This window comes from Amphiura filiformis, chromosome 8, assembly GCF_039555335.1.
Source record: "Amphiura filiformis chromosome 8, Afil_fr2py, whole genome shotgun sequence".
NCBI lineage: Eukaryota > Metazoa > Echinodermata > Ophiuroidea > Amphilepidida > Amphiuridae > Amphiura > Amphiura filiformis.
Window position 1 is genome coordinate 50,277,140 of NC_092635.1, and position 19,366 is coordinate 50,296,505.

Genomic DNA, 19,366 nt, shown 5'->3' on the forward strand with positions numbered 1-19,366 from the left:
TGTTTACGTTTTCTTACCGTGTGGAAAGTGAAAGTGAGCTGCTGGTTGTTCCAAATTTAGTCAGGAATTTAGTATTAATTTTTTAATTATAATACAGCGCGGGTTTCTTGATCAAAACTGGTGCATGCACATTGTATTGACTGTGCATGTGGTCGTTGGATAGCCTGGCTCTGGAGGTACAGTTTAGTTTAGGTAAGACAGTTGAGTTGTTGTCATCATTCATCATGTAAATGTTCATCATGTTTCAGTAAATCATGCATTTTCACATGTTCAGATTTTGCATGGAATCAATAGTCATTCATTGAATGATTGAATGATAGTAAAGAAGAGACGTAATAGTTAATGACCTTGCATGCTACATCATCATGATCATGTAGTTCCAGTAACTGTCTCAGTATTTATTTATTTTGTTAAATTTATTACATTCCGGGGGGGGGGGCACTTCAATATGAAATGGATTATAGGTGTAGGGCTGGCATGGGTAAGAGCAGGCCCGTCGGAAGCTAAGTAAAAGTGGTACGGCCCACTTTGGGGGTCTGGGGGTGAAGCCCCCAGCGGGGTTTGAAGGGGCAGAGCCCCGCATGGGGGTTCGAGGGGGCGAAGCCCCCTGGAAGCTCAAGCGCTTTGGAAAATGAAAAGTAGAATTTCAGCGGTAAGTTAATAGGACTAAACTTCAAAACTAGGACATTCAAAATAAAAATGATCAACCATAAAACATGTTACCAATTCATGATAAGACTCGATTGCAGTACACATGATAGTAAATTTGAAAGCCCAATTTTCAAAGAAAAAAATGCTTGCGTGGGGGGTAGAAACTTTAGGAAAATGAAGACCCAATTGTAGCCAATTGGTGGACCATTTTGTCACTATTATATTTGTGTAAAAATTTAGTTTGAAAAAGCCTAAAATATGCAAAAAGACGGCCCAATTGAAGCCATTTGTGGACAAGTTTTAACTTTCATTGTCTGAATTATTGCTTTATAATTATGTACCCATAAAGTTGTGCACGCGGGTGTCAGAAGTGAGAAAATGATGCAAAATGAAGACCTAATTGAAGCCATTTGGTGGACTATTTTTGCACTATTATTGTGTAAAATTTTAAGTTTGAAAAGGCCGAAAATTTGCGAAATGACGGCCCAATTGAAGCCATTCGTGGACATGTTTTACATAAATTACCCGGTATATTGCTTTACATGTAAACATAAAGTTGCGCACGCATGGATGTGCCCCCTCAGAAGTGAGAAACTTTTGCAAAATGAAGACCAAATTGGAGCCATTTGGTGGACCATTTTGGCACTATTGTGTAGTTTGAAAAGGCCGAAAATATCAAATTTACGAAATGACAAGCCAATTGATTGAATTGAAGGCCATTTTTTTTCACTGTTATTTTATGAATTATTGGTTTAAACATCAAGTGGTGGGTGTTAAATACAAACACGAAAACAGGCAGTTGTTTGTATATGCAGGGAGTGTCTGAGGGGGATGTACCCCCTGAGAAGTTTTGGAAATTTTGCAAAATGAAGGTCCAATTGAAGCCATTTGGTGCATCATTTTTACACTATCATTGCTTTTTAAAACAAAAAAGGGCCCGAACTCAATTTTTAAAATTATAAATGTTACACTGACACTTTATAGGCCTAAGACTTGAGATTCATAATTAAAGCATGCATGGATCGATGTTGAATATTATTGAAGTCAGCACGAGTCCGTCTTAATAGGCATAATTATACTGACTTTAGTGACAATGTGACGGGCCCTGCATATCGGCGAGCCCGCCGTAATTTTCACATGCTTTTGGGCAGAGGACCCGCCTTCAAGCAAAATAATCACAGACCTAGGCCTATTATAGGCTATAGATTGACCCGACTGCGATTTAGGCATGGGCCTACTATAGGCCTACGTGCAATTTAACCTTTTCCTTCTCCTTTTCTTCTTTTTTCTCCTTTTCCTCTTTCTCTTCTCTCCTTTCCTCTTTTTTTTTGCCTGAAAAGTGGTACGGCCATGGCCGTACCGGCCGTAGCGGTTCCGACGGGCCTGGGTAAGAGCATGATTTAGGTATGCTAGGTGAATTCAAATTTGCCACCAAACTGCATCATTTTATATTAAGCCTTTGAGTAAACAAAGGCCAAAGCCAAAACTGAAAACCCTTTTTTCATAGCACTTTCCGTAGCAAAGTTACATCTTGTCAAAGATTGACTTTCATCAAAAAGATTCATCTAGCAAAATTCCCCAAAACAGCATTTCGGGGGTGTGGCCTAGCGGTTAAGGCATAGGACTGTGAACCCAAGGGTCAAGGGTTCGAATCCCAGGTCCGGCTCTTTGTGTCCTTGAGCAAGACACTTCACTCTACTTGCTTAGTGCTTCGGAGGGCACTTTAAGCTGTCGGTCCCGTGAACATGCATATTTTTCACATTAATGTAGTGTGCACGTTAAAGAACGTCACAGGCTATTCGAAAAGAGCAGGGGATCATCTGGGTCATGTTGACTGTACTTCAAAATACACTCATCTACTCTAGGTTCCAGAGTAAAAAATAAGTACAGCTTGTCTGTACGCAGTGCGACAATACTCATGAGGGAGGCACTTATAAGGAAGAAGAAGAAGTTTCTAGATCTTAGTCTCATTATGATAGCAGTTTTTTTTTTTAATGCAACTGCTATCAAAATCCCTCTAAAATTCCATGTGCGATTGTCTTATCACCATAAAAAATCATATATTTGGGTCAAGTGAAGTATAAAAACATATTTATGTAGGTTTCCTTCTTGCCAGTTGTTTTAAATTTCTATGTAAATATGCATTGACATTGTCGGCGAATTTGGCTGACTAGCAAATGTGTTAACTAACATTTGCCTGGGATACCTACATGATTTTTGACATTCGGTGAGAGCAAAATGTAAAAAATATGGGGTCATTGGGTACATGGATCGAATCCATGGGTTCCTATACAGTCACCCATGGAAAACAGGGTACTGAAAAGCAGTACACCATGTCCATATGGGCCAAGGGATGGTTTGTTTACGTACATGGAAATAATTCCTTCAGAATAGGCAATACAGATTCCAAACATATAAAACTTACCTCATATCAGTAGTTGCCCCTAATAACTCCAAATTGACATGACAATTAATTCTATTTGCTCAATTTCATACCAAAACCAAGGAAAACATGGTTTTGTTATTGCAAAATATCAAGTAAATCAGAAAGGTTATATCTGGTCATTTGCATACTTAGGCCACTTCAGGTACCGTAATCAATATTGGCACTTGAATTGCGTGACTTTCTGCTCATTGTAAGAGTGAGAGCATTGTAAACTCGATTGCATTTAACATTAAGATTGCCAACTGATATCCTTTGTATTTGAGTTGTCTGTTGATTGCAGGGGTAGCATTAAGGCCAGAAAGTCGGGGTTGTTTTCCCGTGTTTTTTACTGCCGAGCTTGCAGAAAATCCAAATACATGGGGTGAAAATTAAATCTCGGGGTGAAAAATATTTTGCAGTGTAGTCAGGGGTAGGAGTAAGGTCCAAAAGTAAAGGGTCAGAGTTCACCCCCGAGCTTGCACATATTCCCAATATAGAGGGTGACAAATTCACCCCCAATCGGGAGTTAAAGCTACCCCTGGATGATGGTATTAGAACTGTCATGGATGTAAACATTACACAAAATGTCAACAAAACATGCTACTGCAGAACTCTATGCCGGGGTGTGTGTGTCTGAGGGCCGATCTGAGGGCTGATGACACACATTCGATGGGTGTAGTCATTGGGTGAGAACATGATCTATTTTTTAAATGGAATCATTGGGTGAGAGCTGAAACAGCGCAGTCAGCGCCACAGAAACCTCGAAAATCGAATTTCTCGTTCTAAATGGTTTCAAATTTCTTTGTTTTTCAAAATAAGTAACAAAATCAGTGATAAATGAAAGTTGCTGTTTAAATTGAACTTGTCGGTCTCTGGGTGACAGATCAAATAGAAAAATAGGGGGTCTTTGGGTGACAGAGCATGTGTTCGTAAAAAAATATGGGGTCTTTGGGTGACAGCGGTGCTGAAAAAGGGGGTCTTAACAGCCCTACATACGGGTAACCTCCAAAGTTGGAGTGCCCCGATTACATTTGGCAAAGGAAAGCAAAGGCAAAAAGCACAGGCAATACCCAATAATAGTGCTCAAGTCAAAGTCAAAAAGAGCACTTAATTAAAGAGAAGCCCTACATACATACAAAGCAAACAAAAAATAAACTGAAAAGCAAAAACAAGATAAAAAAGACAATTCTTCATTTTATATCATTAGGACATTATAAGATACTGATTCAGGTCCGTCATGTCTGTAGATGTTGCATATGAAAATGTTTATGATGTTTCGAGTCAGCATCCGCAAAAGTTGGCCTTCGCCTTAATGCCAGTAAAACAAAAGTCATGTTTATTGGCGACACTCCTCACATGGACATTCACACCAGGCTTCCCGTTAGTGTGCGTCATTGCGTCCAGACGCGTAATTTACAAATTTGGACGCAAGTTCACATGGCTAATCAAGTATTTTGCGTCCATGTCACATGCATGTGGACGCAGACAAAACTTCGAAATCTAATCATTAATTGATGATAAAAATACGAAATTTTTATTCTTTTATATTTTTAAGATAATAAAAGCCCCAAAATTTTGACCCACCTGCTTAAGAATTGTAGTAAAATCTGTAATATTTGTAAATGCAACGTCAGGAAATCGTGCACTTTTTGCAAGCTTTCCGTACGATCGCTGTTTGATGGGAAAGTCCCCATTGATGCTTTGTTTACAGTAAACAAAGCATCTAACGTGCGGCTAATGTGCAGTTAATGTTTGTTTAATTATTTATCACAAGCTGACAATATTCAGTTTTTAATGTTTTAAGTTTATTTTCTCATAAATAATCTACGTTTATTTTATTAGTATTATTGTTACGATGAATAAAAGCAATTTTAAAGACAAAATCCAAATGATAACCTTTTTTTGTATTATTTGTGGCAGCGCGTGTTTTAGCTTTATATAGCATCAACAACACGTTTTAAAATTAAAGAAACCCGGAAGTAAAAGTACGAAAATTTGCGCATGTTTTTGCAGCTGTTTCTGAGCACGTTTCGGACCAAAACTGACACAGAAATGAGAAAAATTATCATAGCGATTGGAGATGGAATATCACGGCGAAAATGCACTTTTAATTTTATCAATTTGACGGGTATGTGTGTTACCAACAAGGGGCTGCCGTTCTGATCATGGAATTCCGCGGCATTTCCCGGTATGATTGATCGTGAATTTCAGATGGACGCACAAAAATCTGTCTGGACGCAAGTTTTTTCAACCTTGTCAGCAAACTTGCGTCACACATGACGCACATTTTAAAATCCTTAAGGGCGTACTACACCCATATATTGGTTTGATTGGTCTAAAAAAATATTTTATCATTTCAAGCTAGGCGATATATGCACTGATCATGTGAAATAAAAAAATATGAAAAACATCGTGAAAGTGTCCTTTTCACCTATTTGTCTTAAAGTTGACTGGTTGTTAAGGGCGCTACCACGTAGTCTCCGTCACAACCGGTTTCTGCCGTTTCTAACATTCATCGATATTCACATACAGTATTAGACTTGCTACCAGTCCAAAATACGACCTGCCTATGTATGTTTAGGGCTGACACGTCAATTTGTATTACCAATAGGAAATACACAGGTCAGACATTTGAGAATAATAATTCTTTAAGATTTGGTAAAAAAAATTGTAGCCGCCTCATTAATATGCTACCTAATCAAAAATTTTGTTGAAATAAAATTAAGGATCGAATGCGTTTTAGTGTCAAAAAGGCAAAATTACCGTCAAACTTTAGCGAATTCTGCACCCTTGCGAAGCCCTCCGGCGGGTGCACAGTTAAATCGGGAATAAAAATATCCGACCTTTGCGATCAAAAACAACAAATTACAACATTGGACCATGTTTGGACATACTATAGGCAAAAAAACACTATTGCCAAATAATATAGAATAGAACATTTGACATCAACTTGACAAACTAATGAAGAAAATGTGCTCCATAAACATTAGGTAAGTGCGCAAAACAATTCCTATTCAAATGCGTGTATAAAACTGAACAGGGCCGGACGGCTACAAGACTACCGCAATACGCATAAGTTCAAAGTTGCCAGATTCAAACATGAGCATGTATGCCTAGCACCTTCTCTTGGTAAAATCCCTGATAAAATCAAGATTGTGACCGTCGTGTTATTAAAATTGAATTTTAAGCGTTGGAACTTAACACAAAAGACCATGCGGGTATGCTCTCCCGGAAAGACCCCCCACCCTCCATTTTTTGGATTCCGCAGCTCCAAAAGACCCGTGACCAACATAGAGCTATGGGCGCAGGCGCACTGAGGCATACGTAAACACGGAAACTTGACAATTTCAGCTCTAAGACCTACATCGCTCGATCATTCTTCACATGTCTGGTTTTTTTTCAGGCGTTATTCACCCAGAAAGCCAAGAAAGACCCAATTTTGACTATTCGCAGCTCAAAAGACCACCTTTTATATTTATTGGCAGCTCCAAAATGATCCCTTTCCGGCATGTAGGCCTGCAGTGCACGCCGTCAGCACCCTTGCGGGAGCTCAGTCCCGGACCCTACTAAATTCTGGGGAGCATACCCCAGGAGCATACCCACCAGAAATGTATGTTGTGCCCCCCCCCCCCCCCCTCCTCGTGAAGTGGCGTCATGGGGGATCATGGGCGTAGCTAGGACTTTTTAAGGGGGGGGGGGGGGGCAAAGGGGGGAAAGGGGAAACCCTCATTCAGGGGGTAAATCTTTACGAAACAAATAGGCTCAAAAGTACAAAAAAGACCCTAGTAAAATTCTTCAGGCGACCGCATCCAAAGGCGGACTTTCCACAGGGGTTGGGGTAGCTTCCCCATTGCCCCCCCCCTATATGTCTGACACTGAGCGTATGAGAAATTTGCTCATTTCCGCAAATTAAGACATTTTAACAATTCCGCAATTTTAGACATTTTAAATGGTAGGCCCCAATAAAGTGAGTAGAAAAAGTGAATCTATATAATAATACGCATCGTCTATCTGTGTGTCTGTGTGTCTATGTGTGTCTGTCTGTCTGTCCGCCTATTTTCTCGGAGACTAGGGGTCGCACGTTCCTCAAACTTGGTGGGTGGGTGCAGCTTGACCCCACACAGAACAAGTTTGTATTGGTTAGTGGGTCAAGGTCACCCGAGGTCATCCAGGGGTCAAATTAGTAAAAACTGTTTTTCTCGGAGACTGGGGTCATACGTTCCTCAAACTTGAAGAGTCGGTGCGTCTTGACCCGGGACAGAACAAGTTTGTATTGGTTAGTGGGTCAAGGTCACCAGAGGTCATCTAGGGTCAAATTAGTAAAAACTGTCATACGGGCATGCAACTTGGTGGGTAGGTGCATCTTGACCTAAGACGGAACAAGTTTGTATTGGTTAGTGGTTCAAGGTCACCCAGGGGTCATCTGAGGTCAAATTAGTAACAACTGTTTTCCGCCTATTTTCTCTGTGTCTCGGTCTCGCACCTCCCTCAAACTTGGTGGGTGGGTGCATCTGGACCTCAGACAGAACAAGTTTGTTTCGGTAAGTGGGCCAAGATCACTCGAAGTCATCCAGGGGTCATCTGAGGTCAAATTAGTAAAAACTGTCGTATGGGCATGAAACTTGGTGGGTACAGTCAACTTTTAGAGTCACATTTTTGAACGGTCATTTTGGGGTCATACGGGGTCACCCAGGGTCATCTGAGGTCAAATTAGTAAAAACTGTCCTATGTGCATAACACTTGGTGGGTACAGTCACCATCAGCCAGGTAATCGCGGCAGCCGAGAACCGCCAAATACGGGTAACCGCCTAGTAATAAATAATAGTAGACCTATTACACCCCATAGATATTGGCCAATGTCAATGCACATGTGCACGTGGCATCACTCTGCTACCGGTATTTCTTTTGTGCCAGAAGAGGCATTTTAAAGGAGTATATTAATACTTGGCTTTTGCAATAATATAGGCCTACGTGCCAAAACTTGCTTGCCCCTTCTCGGCCTGCCTAAAAGTATACCGGTTGCCATGTAGGCCTAGGGGGCAATGTTTTGGTAGGCCTATGTCGATAGAGGGGGGTTGGCATGTCAAAGTGGGGAGGACAGAGATTTGTTGGCATGGGGAAAGAAATTCACCACCCCAGATGGCGAGTTGCGATAATATAAACTTAATCAGCGGTGAAAAGCACGCAGTATAGGCCTACAATTCCATAAAATAATAGGCGTGAGCCTACATTTTAAAGGTAACACGGAAAAATGAAAGTTAAAGGTTATAGCCGGGGCAGTCATATAATTAAAATATTAGATGATGAAATAAGCATGATAAGGGGCTCACTGGGGGATTTCCAAATGGTGTAGGCCTACCAACTGAATTTCTTATAATCTTACCCCTTCCCGGCCTTCATAATCGCCTTTGTTGTCCCTGTTTGTTGTTATAGTAGGCCTATTAGTGGTTTAGCCAAGCGCTGAGTATTAAAGACAAAATCTCATCCCGGGAAAAAATCATCAGACATTTTACACGAATCTGATTACTAGCGGGATACGCCTATGATAGGCCACCTACATTATATCGGGCTTCAACTTTGTCAATTGGCCTACTGCTGTTAGGATCCTATGCCAAATACATTTCAAAAATATTAAATGACAATTTAAATGACTTATCCTTCACTTTTAGACATTTATAAACAATTTTTCACACTTTGCTGGGATCACTGGATAGGCCTTTAAAATTGTATAGGCCCTAGATGGGAATGTCTAAATTGACGTAGGGCCTACGTTATAGGCCTGAGCGTGCGGATAACGTGCATGAATTTTTTCATGATTTTGCTGCGTTTCTATTCTAGACATACCCGTGACGTGATTCCAAAGCCTTGTGCGTGTTATTTAAAAATCAGTCGTGTCCCATTTAATGTGCGCCAAAAATTCCCCCCTTCGATCTGCCAAATTTTCCCAAATTCCTGTGCCCCGGCCCGGCCCGTCTTGGCTTGTCTAAAATTTGTTTTTCCTTCTCCATGCCCCATCGCGAATTTGATCTTAAAAATACCTAAATATATACCCAAACTCGCAACTCGTATAACATAATGGATTGTGGGTGAACACTTGTCAAAATTATGTCGTGTGTCAAAATTGAGCTACCGTATATCGTGCAGAACTCTATGGAAATATACACAATATTTGATTTTTTTGCCTTGGATAGCGACAATCCTAGGTAAGTTACAAATGATATGACTCCGCTTAAAATATGCTATCACTGTATCAATTTTGGAGTTCCTAGTTGAAATGGGTTAGAAAACAAAAGGTAAAATAGTTACCAAAATCGCAAATATAAGCTTAACGCACTTACGAAATATGGTGGGTATAGGTGACGAGAAATGCAATTTTTTCAACATTGCTGTAGTATGGTTGTGGTAACCTGTTACATATGGCTTAATTAAGTTTCAGTGAAATAATGTAGCAAGTTAAAAATACAAAATATAGCTCAACATTGTAAATAGAAGCATTTTAACCAGTTCGTTTTTTGATAGATGTGGAGCACTGAAAATCACCAAGTTCATGAAGCCATCAGGAACCACTTATTCCCATTTTACATATCAACATTATTTCTCTAATGCGTTAGCAACACATATCCAAAATTTTAACGAAATCCGTTGATAGCAAGCTTTCCAAAATGAAGTGAATTTAAAACATCAGTGATGTACCACCTTTTGGCTTCTACCTTCAAAAGCATGTAAGCTACATTGATACCGATGCCACCAATAGAGCGAGAAGATTTGCCCTTCATTTTGCATACCACTATGTCCAAATTTTTTTTCTCATTTCTTCACAAAATGCAAAAAACCCGTAAAAAAATGCGATGGGTGTAGTACCCCCTTAACGGGAACCCTGATTCACACGACATCGGGTACCACCTTGATGGTCTGCGATGACTTTAATTACTTAGGCTGTAACGTGGCAGATAACACTAGTGCTTTCCAGCGAAGGAGACAGGTTGCATGGGTCGCAGCTCGGCGACTTACCACTGTGTGGAATAGTACGGCCAGCGATGGCGCCAAAATGCAACTCTTCAAGTCCACTGTTGAATCTGTTCTATACAGCTGTGAAGCTTTGGTTATCACAGACACATTGGGTAATTCTATTGACGCTTTTTCCAGATCGCCTATCAGTATCAAACGACAATCTGTATGCCCGGGCAAAAGTTGCACCCGCGACATTGACACTCACACGCAACAGGCTACGGATTGTGGGCCAGACAATAAGGAGACCGGAAATGCCACTTTCCATCATTCTCCATCCTAACAATCGGGCCACAGAAGCCTATCGCTGTGGTGGAGCACTTCGCCGCACATATCTAGCTCAGCTCATAGGCGATCTCAACACCATTAACTTGACAACCAAGGACGCCTTTAGAGTAGCGCAAAACCGCACAGAATGGCAGAGACTTGTGGGATCTGTTTAAATAACTGTCTTTTATAACTCTTTCAGTCACAACGACGCCTCATGTTCTTGAACTTGAGTTGCGTCACCTTAGTAGTAGTATGAATTATTATTGACTGAGCTGAAATCTTGCTGGCAGGACAACCTTGCAATTACATGCTTGACTTCCTTTCACTTGAGACGATATTGAATATCGTATATTCGTCTCAGCTGTCACCATCCATCAATCATGCTTTTTCTGTGCATCCCTGGTGCATGTGTGTGCTGCAGGCAGGGCATGGGGGGTGCTCAAGAAATCTAGCCAAGAATTTGCTCACCGATAGCTTCACATTCTAGGCTAGAGACCATTGCATTCAAAATCTAATGGGATTCGCTGAAGCATGACACCGTGTAAAGCAATGGAAGTTCAGAAGTAAACACAGCCGATCACGACAGGCGAGCGCATCAAAAATGTTGCTAAAATTACACTGTCCAAAATTTTAGACTGTCCAAAATAGGCAAATCTTGCTCAAAAGATACAGTTGACTCATGGAAATAATTTTCATCCAAATTTCAACATTAACAGAATAAATAACCTCCGGTGCAAAACCTTGTCTTGTACACCGCTGTCCGACAGCAAAATGATAGCAACGCACTCTAGCATCGAATGCGTAACTATCGTGTGCAAGTTCGAAGCTAGAGTTCTCGAGTAAGGGGGGCTTTGTTCAGGAATGTGCCATGTAGACATTCATGACTTTTGGTTGCTGACTTTCCTCCTATATTATATACAGTAAAAAACCCATCTGCTGATGATAAGTAGAAAGATCAGGCCAGCGGCAGCGGTACTCTGTACACTGCTTTGTACGCAGCGGTCAGGTAACGGTCTGTGTATGTGACAAACACTTACACTGTGCAGGTCAGTCAGGGTCAGAGCCGAGGTCAGTGAATGCCCTCGGTAATTTATGTGTCTAGAGCATGAAGAGTCACCTTTTTCTACCACCAATATGCAGAGTTCTCTCAGTCATCATGCACAACAACTTGTGAGAATTTTTGAGTTAAATCGGTACGGTACCATAATAAAATTATAAAAACAAATCTATAAAATAGGTTTATAAATCATTTTGTTTTAAAAGATTATTAGATAATCTATGTCAAAGAGATAATTACTTCAGTGTCATCTGCCAACTAAAGGCAGCGTAAGAGTGAACAATGATGTCATTCTCCAAATATGGCCAAGAGCTACCTTTTGGAATGGCCGCGATAAGCTCTTACACAAGGTTCCGAGCTCACACTGTCCTCACTTTTGTGTTCAAAGTACTTACGGGAGTTCTCAGGGTAGATTCAACAGCCACAATCAAGTGGTGCACTTTGAATACAAAGCAGACCCATTCCATGTCAACTCCAGGGATGTGCACGCAGCACCTCTTCAATTTTTTCTTTTTCTGTGTGGTGGTAGATATTGATGAGAAAGTAAAATTCGAAAATTTGAGCTTCATACTCCATTTCGTTTTCCCGTGGCATCAATTTGAAATTTAGGGGTCAGCGTAAAAAATGTGTGGCAACGCGAAAGACGATGTTTGGAGGTCCATGATTGTATAAAGGGAACCATTTACAACTTTGAAAAGTATGTATTCTGGGGTACTTATTTGTGTAGAATTCAAATCTGGCATCAGAAAACTTGTAACTCCTTTACTTTAAAAGATATAGGGCCCTCAAAATGCAACCGTCCATCAGGACCAACTTTGGGGGTCAAAACTCCAAAAGTAAAAATAATTTTATTGTCCATTTTTTTGCCAGTAAGAGCCCTTTGGTAGCACATTCCTCTTACCCAATATTGCGCCTATTAGTATACTTTTGGCTGAGATATTATCCATGCAAAACCCCAATTGTACATTTTTGTACATTTTGACCCCCCTGAAAACCAATGTCAGACATTTTGCCCCACCATCAACTTCAGGTATGTTGAAGATATGTCCTTGGACAACATTTCTGAGGTTTGCATTCTCCATAGAGTTGTACACATTTTTGATTTCGCATGTATAATGACTTATACATGTACAACTCTATGGAGAATGCAAACCTTACTGATGTGTTGAAGCCATCGAGTCCCAAAGCCAATATCTCTCAGAAATGTTGTCCAAGGACATATTTTCAACATACCTGAAGTTGATGGTGGATCAAAATGCCTGACATTGGTTTTCAGGGGGTCAAATGTACAAAAATGTACAATTGGGTTTTGTATGGGTAATATCTCAGCTAAAAATATTCTAATAGGCTCAATATTGGATAAGAGTAATGTCCTACCAAAGGGCTCTGACTAGCAAAAAAATGGACAATAAAATTATTTTTACTTTGACCCCCCAAAGTTGGTCCCGGATGGACGAAGTTGCAGACTCAGTACACCGGTCGATCTTACCGTTTCCGATGTTGATTAAGATACTTCTTGCATCGATCCCGAGATGCGGAAAAAACCAATAGTCATTTTGTCCCACATAAATGAATAAATAACAAAACCCCGATCCCAGTGGACTCACCCATTCGGTGACGCCACACACGATAATCATCCCTTATCCTCCTTGGTTTCTAGATGAGATAGGCGTGTGGATTTTTCTTTACCAACGCTAAGTATCATTACGAACCAAAGGGCCGAGATATACAGTTTGTTTGTTACACTGAGGTAAAAACCAACCAGTATAGTCGCTAGGGAGATAGTTTTGACGACATTTTTCGGCTAGAAAAGTGACAAAAGCGATCCAAAAACTTAGCTTGTTTGTGTGTTTCCGTTCATATACGGGACACACGTTTTCAAAATGGCCGCCCTTAGGACGCCATTTTATTTTTGTTCTCACGTAAAACAACTATAACAGACTAGTAAGTTACAATAGATGTTTGTACAGTACTGTGTATACATGTATGGTGAGTGATTATCGCTATGTTTATGGTGTGCTCTATCGTTATATCTTTCAGTTCGCGTCTGATGACGAGTTACTGCTAAGAGTTCGGTGGGTTTCGAAGGACCAGCCTGACAAATCTTCCCCAAAAGGTTTTCAGTTTTCATCCCTTTGTATATATATTTTTATATCATACCACTACATCAGCGCCAGCCACTGTGCGTGTGGGTCTGTTTATTGGGCTTGAGCTTGTGTTAGGGGGTAGTGCTGTACGCTCCCGATTACTACAATGTCTAGGCCTTGTCAATCATGCCCTTCCTTGTGCCAGAGTGGGACCGCACCCACTCTGCTACTCCCACAGGGATTGCTCTAAATCAAATAAGTGTGCTTCCTTTTGCATAGGCTTATCGGACATCCACTTCGAGGATTTAGAAAGTCGCGCTCGTTTAGGTCTCCGACACAGACAGAAGAAGACTAAGAAACAGAAGCCTACAGGTAAGATTGATATGGTAGGTACTAGCGAGGCAGGCAAGGGCCACGCTAAGGTAACCTCTGGGGCTCCGGTCCCGGGCAAGCAGGCGGACCCTCCGGGACTGCTAGCGAGCCGAAGGCCTAACAGCCAGCGAAAGCACTGACTTAACGTCTAAGCTAGTAGCAGGCAGCAGGGCGGTACTTGCCCTAACAGGCGAGTACCAGTCTACCAGTGAGATCTCTAGCGAGCTTCTTGCAGGTGGACACCCGTCTATTGCTTGCTAACAGCGGGTCTAGCACCAGCGAAGTAGCCGGCGACGGACAGTATGCCGAGGGGACCCGGGGCTTGCCGGGGGTGAAGCCTCGCGTACAGCGTGCAGCGGACTTGCCTCGGCCGGTCTGTAGCACGCAGCGTGCCAGTGGAACCCGGGCTTGCCTGGGTTGATCCACGCACGCAGCACGCCTTCGTTCCCGCAAGGGTCGAATGAAAAGCGTGCATGGGTTTAGCAGAGCGATACCGGGGCTAACGCTTCAGGTGTAGTCTTAGCAGAACCAACTGGGGTTGTCACTGCGGCAGCGTTCCATGGTGGGACCGCCGAGTGATTCCCTGGGCCTTGGAATGGCTGCCGGCTGTCCTCCGGGACTGGCTAGCGGCTATACCGGGGTTGGGCTCGCAGTCTCTCACGGGACAGCGACCCAAGTGCAAACAGTGGCAGCTACCGAGACGAGCTACGGCTTGACTTCAGTGGTAGCCACTATGCACGCGCCCATAGCTGCCGTGAGTGGTCCGCCACACACAGCGACCTTGGGCGAGGCTCAAGAGGTTAGGGTAGGTAGTTTGAACAGCCTGGCTGATCAACAACCCACTTATGTCCTCGAGAGCCAGCAGAGCGTGGTTGATCCATTACAGTCAATGGGTCAATTACCCTCTTATGATCGATCACTATCTATTCAGCGGAGCATGGCTCCATTGATTGATACTGCCTATTCAGGTAGCGAGGTGACTGATCGAGGGTATACACGCTCAGCTACCCGTGATACTAGGCAAGCTCCTTTTAGCCAAGGGACAGCCAGTATGGCGGGGTACCCATACCACACGGCTTGATCCTCTAGCGGGGGCGCTGTGAGGCATGGGTACAGTGGTACGCGGCCGGGAGCCCGACCGGGCACCTACGCTACAACCACGCAGGTACCGCAGTACTGCGTCCTGGTTACCACAGTCTCTGTGGCAACAGGGGGAGGCGGTACTGGTACTACCGTTCCATGGGGTTTCCCTGGTGGCGGATCCTTTCAGGGTCAGCTACCAACAGGGTATGCCCGTGGTATCCGCCGCAGGGTGGTTTCTTCCACGGTCTACCACCGTGGCAAGTGCCGCCTAGCGTTGGGCAAGCAGTACCACCAGTTGTTACCCAACCCGGCGGCGAGTGGCTAACCCTGATACAGCTCAGGGTAGGCCGCACACTGCTACGGCTAGGGCGACCGCAGCGCGAGCGTGCGGATCCCGGGGTGCTATAGCTAGCATCTCGGGGTCTAGCGGGAGTACTCCCTCTTCTGCTGGTGTTCAGTTGGCTAGCCACACGGTGGCGACACCTCCCTGTCCACCTTCAGATGCCCGTCGTCAGATCTCTTCCTCATCAGAGAGTGAGTCAGAGTCTGAAGGCGAGGGAAAGGAGTCGGAAGATGAAACCAGTAGCGACTCACAGTCTGATGAGACTGTGCAGCTAGCTTCAGGTATCCTTCCCCGCTTCCCGTGAGGAACTCGCTAGCAATGGTCTGCCTGCGGACACCGCTGAGGTGATGAGCGTGTGGCCCAAGGTTTGGGCCTGGCTTTCTCTCAGGAGGAGTCCGTTCAGGAGGACCAGGGCATCTTTTCAGTAGGATGCCCAGCTAGCGCGTCCACACAAGGGTCGCCCGCACTTGCATTCCCGGCGGACCTCAAGGGTAGGTTTCGTAGGGCTGTCAGGCTCGCTGGAGCTTCGACGCCGCGTGCTTGCACGCTTCCACTGCGTGTTTCGCAGGAGGACTACGAAACCTACCTCAGGGTCCCTGACATGGATCCAGGCGTTTAGCGCCTGCCGCTGGCGGCCAAGGCGCACGCCGCAGCGCGGTCGTTCTCCCCTCAGTGGGAGGAGGAGCTAAAGCTCATCGATAAGCGAGCACGCCGCTTATCAGAGTCTCTAAGCGTCGCTACCACGCTTGCCGAGCACCTCGGTAGGAAGGTAGCGAACGACCACGGGCAACGCCGGAACTCTTCGCATGAGGTTAATCTGTTAGCGGTGCTAACAGCTAACCTCAACGAGAGTTCTATGGGCCTAGCCCATAGGATGTCATCTCGCCGCCGGGAGAATGCCTGTCTGTCCCTCCAGTCAACTTACGGCTCCGACTTTGCTGATGCAATGAAGAAGTCAGACTCGGTGGGACAGGGGCTACTCTTTGGACAGGCCTTTTGCGCTACGGTTGAGGACCGGGCAAAGAAGGCCACCAATGAGAGCACTCTGAAGAAGTCGGAGGCTGCCCTGACCAAGGGGAAGGGCAGTAAAGCGAAGAAGAAGCACAAGAAGAAGAAGTCTTCTAAGCGTTCTTCAGCGCCAGCTCCGGCTTCAGCAGGACGCGCACCACAGACTACACCCGAGCCCGAGGCTACTCCAGCACCTCCCAAGAAGACTGGGAAGCGCAAGAGTAGTGCTGGACCGTATGGCAAGCCCCTAAGAAGAGCCGTTCTTCTAAGGGTGGCAAACCAGATCGGTCCTGAGGGCACGGCGGTCGACAGTCCATGCCGGCAGGCCTTGGACTTCCACAGGGATTCCCCTGTGGGCGGCCGCTGTGCATTACGCCCAGAGATGGCATGCCATCTCACCGGGCGCCTGGGTATTGTCAGTGGTCAGTGGGGTTACAGGCTGGAATTTACCAGCCACCCTCGTGCGCCTGCACGATTCAGAGGTCCACGGTAGTGCCGCCAGGCGGCCCCCAGCGTCGGGCACTACTGTCAGAGGTCACTCAGCTTCTCACGAAGCAAGCGATTGTCCCGGTCTACCCCCCTTTCACCAAGGGGTTTTGGAGCACGTTTTTCTGGCTCCAAAGAAGACCGGCGACTGAGGCCCATTCTGAACCTCAAGCCGTTGAGCGAGTTCATCAGGCCCAAGAGGTTCAGAATGGAGACTCTCGCCGGTGCTAGCCTGCCCCATCAAGGGTATGTGGGCGGCATCGCTAGATCTCTCGGACGCATATCTGCATGTTCCGATCGCACCTCAAGATCAGAAGTTTCTACGCTTCAGGGTACAGGGTCAAACTTACCAGTTTCGATGCCTGCCATTCGGCTTGTCCACCTCCCCAGAGTGTTTACACTCCTGGTCAGAAGCGGTGGCAGCGTACCTGAAGCGCAGGGGAGTCAACATGTGTTGCTACCTGGACGATTGGTTCATTTACGGACGCACCCGCTGGAGACACAGTGTCTCGTGGAGTTAGTAGTCCGTGCGGTGCGGGACCTGGGATTTCTGATCAACGTCAAGAAATCCAATCTGGTCCCGACGCAGACACCACTATTCTTAGGGGCCCAGATCAACCTCAAGGAGGGGATCGCGGTGCCCTCACCCGGGAGGGTGACGAACATGGCGAGGTGTGCCCGACTCTTGGCGAGTCAGAGGGGCACCCGCTGTGGCATGGATGAAGGTTTTGGGCCTTATGGCCAGTATGGTAGACCTCGTGCCGCACTGCCGCTTTCACATGAGGCCTATACAACTACACCTTCTAGCCTTTTACAGGCCCAGTCGTCACCCAATATCCCTCGCGGTTCCGATGTCGGAGACCGCGCGGGAGAGGAGCTGTGGTGGTGGACCCATCAGCCCAATTTGACTCAAGGTGTCAGGTTTCCGGCACCAGCGGTGCGTCACGTAGTGACGACCGACGCGTCAAAGCTGGGCTGGGGGGGGCCACATCCACGGGGACTCAGTCTCGGGCCTATGGTCGGCCACGGAGACGGAGTTCCATATCAACCTTCTCGAACTTTGGGCAGTGGAGAGAACTCTCCAGCATTTCGAGAAGGTGATCGTGGGATCTCATATCGTTGTCCAAACAGACAACACAACCGTGGTGGCCTACCTCAACAGACAAGGGGCACCAGGTCACCACGGTTATGCCTGCACGCTCACGCCTGATAGGGTGGTGCAAGGCCAGGCAGATTACGTTGAGAGCGATGCACATAGCGGGAGTCACCAACATCCTCGCGGACGATCTGTCACGAGGAAAGGTGTCGGGACCTACAGAATGGTCCCTTGCTCCGCAGGTCGCCCAGACGATCTCCGAGGTGATGTACCACCCCTCGATAGATTGGTTCGCATCTCATCGAAATCATCAGCTGCGGTGTATTGCTCAAGGGTCGCAGACCCACAGGCATTCGCCGTGGGCGCTCTGTCCGTGAGACTGGGAGGAATGACTGCTTACGCTTTCCCCGATCTCACTGCTCGCAAGGGTGGTGACCAAGATCGGGAGGGAGGATTGCAACGTCATTCTGATAGCACCGTTCTGGCGAAACACCTGTGGTTTCGACCGATGGTGGATCTACTAGCGGCTCAGCCGCGAGTACTCCCCGAGTTACCAAATCTACTCCGGATGCCCGGAGGAGAGGTACCAAGCCTACCACTAGAGCACCTGCAGTTAGCTGCATGGCCCTTATCAGGGAACGTGCGGCGGAGGGAGGCTTTTCATCAGAAGCTGCTTCTCTCATCGCCGGGGTAGAGCGAGTCTACCCTCCGCATATAGTCAGCGTTTGGCTCCCTACTACGCATGGTGCGATGAGAGAAATACATCTCCCACTAGAGCCCCTGTGCCTCTAGTGGCAGATTTTCTGACAGAAAAGTTCAGGTCAGGACTTCAGCAGGCAAGCGATAGCCAACTATAAGTCAGCCATTCTCTCGATTCATCGGGATTTGAAGACGGGTCGACTATCAATTCAGATGGGTCCCTAAGTCTTCTTCTCGACGGTATGTTCAACGGCGCCCGCCGGAAAGGAAGGTGGTCCCTCCATGGGACCTCAACACAGTCTTGGGTATATTAAGGGTCCCCTTTTGAGCCCCTGTCAAAAGCGACCCTTAAATACGTCACTCTTAAGCGGCCTTTCTTCTGGCGTTGGCTTCGGGACGGCGCTGGTCAGAGTTGCACGCAGTCTCTCGAAGTCAGCCTCCGTATTTACTAACAACGGAGCGACGCTGTTTCTTCGCCCGGATTTCCTTGCAAAAATGAGCGAAGTACATTCCGACACTCGCCCTCTTCCTCCCCAGTATTGGGCAGGGTTCGTCAATAGCCGAAGACAGGTTGTGGTGCCCGGTGAGGCGCTACAGCACTACCTTGGCGAACACAAACCTTAAGAGGGGCTCATGACCGCTTATTTATCACTCACGCCAGAACCGCACGGTCCAGCCGCTAAACAGACTCTGGCACGGTGGCTGGTCCAGGTGTTGGTGGACTCGGGGCGGAAAAGACGCCGCCCCAAGGCCCACTCAACCAGATCTATCTCATCTTCGT

At 45.6% G+C, this 19,366-nt stretch overlaps 1 protein-coding gene across 3 annotated transcripts in view; it reads left to right on the forward strand.

Moving 5' to 3' along the window:
* Nucleotides 1-19,366, forward strand: part of LOC140159159 (long-chain-fatty-acid--CoA ligase 1-like) — an 80,404-nt gene continuing 61,038 nt past the window's right edge. For 2 of the 3 annotated variants that reach the window (XM_072182525.1, XM_072182526.1), the window contains exon 1: nucleotides 2-192. The gene's annotated coding sequence lies outside the window, so the exon portion shown is untranslated. Of the gene's footprint in view, nucleotides 193-19,366 lie in introns of all 3 variants that reach the window. The other variant, XM_072182527.1, reaches the window with a different exon arrangement.